This window comes from Melopsittacus undulatus, chromosome 2 (genome assembly GCF_012275295.1).
Source record: "Melopsittacus undulatus isolate bMelUnd1 chromosome 2, bMelUnd1.mat.Z, whole genome shotgun sequence".
NCBI lineage: Eukaryota > Metazoa > Chordata > Aves > Psittaciformes > Psittaculidae > Melopsittacus > Melopsittacus undulatus.
The window spans coordinates 43,734,076-43,738,199 of NC_047528.1; positions in this window are offsets into that span (position 1 = coordinate 43,734,076).

The window sequence follows — 4,124 nt, forward strand, 5'->3', positions numbered from 1 at the left end:
GTAGGCAACACACTTCCCTTGCGACTGGGTCAGGCCAACAGATGAGCGCTTCTGTCCCTTTCAAGGCAGAGTCCCCTACTACTACAACCCGCCGCTTTTTCCTGGCGGCACCAGTAGAGATCTTCTGTACCAGTGCACCAGCTGACTGTTTCTGGTGCAAGTGCATTTCCTCATCAGCCCCCTGCAGGACAGCAGAGCAGTTCTGGGTGGGTACAGCAGATTTAGGAGGAAGCCCCTTGCTTTTAATTGCTCTTTTCCTCCTTTTGTTGGTTTTTTTTTTGTTACTAATTCCCAGCTTCTCTGATCAACAGCCTCCTTCTTTCCTCCATGAGTTAGAGGGGAATCTTGAGGCCCCTGTGCTGTTTGGTCCTGGAGCAAGCAGTCCTACTTCCTCTCAGCTTCCCTGACATCTTTCAGCTTATTGACAGCATCCCGTAGCTCAGCCACCTGCTGGAGGAGGACCTCCATCAGGGAGCAGTAAGGGCAGCCATACCCATTCTGCAGCTTTCCCTCACAAGACCAGTGCAGGCACTCTCCATAGTCCGAGTGCTGCACCGCAGCCTCCCCTCTCATTGGCTCTGTCTGGGTGCCTACGCTGGCCACCACCAGGGTGGCCGGGGCAGAGCTCCCAGACTGGACCCTGGTCGTACAACGAGTGCTCACCATCCCGCTCGCCTGCCTGCATGAACTGCCGCGCAAACTGCCTCGACCCGCTCTGTTTGCCCGCTCTGTTCGCCGCGCTCCTGGTTGCCGCGCTCCCTGCGTAGATTTTTAACCACTCACAGTTGGTGCCACTCCTCCTGTCTCTGCCCCTGGGGAGTCACCTCCTCGTGGTAGCTGAGCTCTTTGCAAGTCCTGTCGAGGACTTGAGGCTCCCTCCTCAGTGGCTCTTGTTGCTCTGTGGTGAGGCTTCTGGACGCTGATCTCCCCTGGCTCAGTTCTGGTGCCACAGGTTTCCTTTCTCAAGCCACCCCCCTCAGCAAGTGATTAACAATGGCCGCTGATGGCCGGTTTGAATCTTCCACCGAACCTCCTGTCTCCGCCCCCGGTGAGTTTTTCCATATGCTCCATTAAGTTTCTTCTGTACAGGGAAGCCTAGAAGATATTGTTTAATTTCTGTGCTGTCCAACAAGATGTCAGGAAGTCTTCGGGTGTGTCTGCTTTTCAGGGATTGTCTATGGTTAGTTATTTTGCCTGCTTTTGCTGACAAGTCAAATATTTTTGTATTATTTAAAGGGGGCCTATAAGGATGCTAGGGAGAGACTCTTCATTATGAAGTGTAGTGATAGGACAAGGGGTAACAGGTTAAAACGTAAACAACAGAAGTTCAGATTGGATATAAGGAAGAAGTTCTTTACTGTAAGGGTGGTGAGGCATGGAACAGGTTGCCCAAGGAAGCTATGAATGCTCCATCCCTGGCTGTGTTCAAGTGAAGGTTGAATAGAGCCTTGGGTGACATGGTTTAGTGTAAGGTGTCCCTGCTCATGGCAGGGGGTTTGAACTAGTGACCTTAAGGTCTTTTCCAACCCTAACTATTCTATGACTATATGTTTCTATCACTTGAAAATGAGTTACATTCAATGACAACCCATTGAAACATTGAAGTAGAAGCATTTCTGTTCCATTTAAGATATAAGAGAAGTTTTTTTATGTGGACGCATTTTCTGAGGTTGATATTATTCACAGACATCAGGAAAAAAATATAAGTTTTATGATAATGAATTGACACTTCCAAACAGAGCATTTGATAAATTGATGCTAGGCTATGGTGATTTGAAATGGCAATGACAGACTACGCTAAATTTGGGTTTACAGCTTTTCTACTTCATCTTTCATGTTAGAAATAAGACTAAGCCTGTAGACATAGGTTATCCCACACAGCACTTGTCCCTGCTCCAAAGGCCAGAGTTCAGTAAGGCTAGCTGAAGTATTAGGTTTCCAATTTGAACTTATTCAGAAGTTGCAATCTGAGTTGGTTCCAAACCACAACTGAATCACAGATTTCTTCCAAGTTGCTACCATCTTGGAAACATCATGATATTCTGGTGATAATGAAAAGTATGTGAAGTACATGGACTACACATTAAGTACGTGATTACATATACAAGAAATCTAGAGTGCATCCTATCCTAACTTTTAACTTTTATTGTTTAATTATTGCTCGGTTTCCTTTTTTACTCAGAGTGGTTTTATTTTTGCAATTAAAATTTTACTGTTTAAAAACCTTCTGAGAAAGCAATGTGTAGTTTTCTTCTGTGCCATGAAGTATAAAAATACTAATATCAAGTTTTTACATCCTGAAATACTAACAGCGGATACTCAGAAGGTTTCTCAAATCTGCTTAAGATTAGGCCTAAAAATAAATTGGAGTAAAAAGAATGTTTTTATGTGCTCAGATATTAGGACCAGCTTGGGCTGCAGATCATCTTGGCAGCCATTGCTGGACCTCCCTGGTGTCTAAGGAATTGCAAACTCCTTTCCAAATCCTTTCGGAAATTGCCAGTTTGATAGAATAACATTGAAGGAAACCACTCAAATTTAACATATTTGCTGTTTCATGTTCTGCCAAACAATGACAGGACACCAGATTAGGTCATACTTTGAAAAAAAGCACAGACAATAGATTCAAATGCTGTATTTTATTATTTAAAAGATAACTTATATTTTTGAAAATGTAGAGTAGGAAGAATGTCTACAGTTTCCTATATAAGCTCTTTGTGGCTAGTTTCATTAAAATATACCACGAAAATTTTGTTTCAAGGAATAAGTCCTGTTTCTTTACAGAAAAAAAAAAGTTATCAGGTCACTGGAAGTGATGTTATTTATGTTTTGTGTTACTGGTAATATATAGAAAATACACTGAGAGAGATGATTATAGAAAAACATATAATTCTACTTGAAAAGGTTTTAAATTTATATAAGGTAGTGCATGATAGCTCCAATTTTGAAATTACTACATTTGTTTTGCAAAGTAAATAATAAATTCTTGTCTGGTTCATTATTTTTTATTGTAACTTTGATTAGAGAGCAAATTTAATATTTTACAAATAATCTTTTATTTTAAAAAAGTAAATATTTGAAACTGGTGCAGCTAATAACCTGTTTCTCCTAATTGAAGTTACACTAAAATGAAGAAGCTGAAAGACTTCAACAGCAGGTTCCAAGGGAGCTAAATTCAGGTGAGCCAGAGATAGGTAGTTAAATTACATCTTCATAGATATAAACTAAGTATACTTCATATGTAAATATATATTGATGGGAAATCTTATTAAACATTTTTTTCCTAATCCTTGGATTTTTAGAGATAAATTGACAAAAAAAAATTAACTCATTGCAGATTTGGAAAATTATGGGAAAGGTGTGACATGTTTGGAAAGCCGCTGAGCCTTGCTCTAAAATATACTGAGACCATCTGTATTAGTTCCTCAGAAACAAGGAGTATATGGCCCGTGTATTCTGATATTAACAAAAGTCATTCAAATTGTGCTCCCATGGAGTTGTTTTGGCAAATATTGATCCTAAATCCAGCAGTTGAAGGAAGATTAGGTAATTCTTCTGTTGTTCTATGGCAGTAAAGAGACTCTGATTTCCTCCAACAGAGTATGGAACTTCCCTTCTGGTCCTGCATCCTTTTGTAGGATATTGAGCACTCAAAGCTATAACTGATTTTGTTCCTAGCCAAGAATGCTCAGTTCTGGAGTTTAAACATCTCAGTGAATATCTTTCCAGTCATAACTGCTCATTCAAGAAAAGCAAGATATTTCTTGAATATATATTTGTATTGCCAACGTTTTCTGTGAAAATTATCAAGTATCTTGTTTCAAAACCACCTTTCTTTTTTTTTAATTTTAATTTGCTTTATTTACAAGTCAACCACATTCTTATCTAGAGCAGTGTTAATTAGAGTGCTTTGGCTTTTAGACCACTTTGCTGTTAATAATGATAAGACTATTGTAAATAAATGTTTTCAAAGAAAATTCACATTTATCATTTTTCATTCAGTGTAACATAATTCTTTTTCAAAATGATTAAACTTTATTTCTGATGGAAACATCCAGCATCCACCAGGACCTATCAGCACAAGCTTTATTTTTACTTTTTCTGATAGCTGCTGAACAGAAATT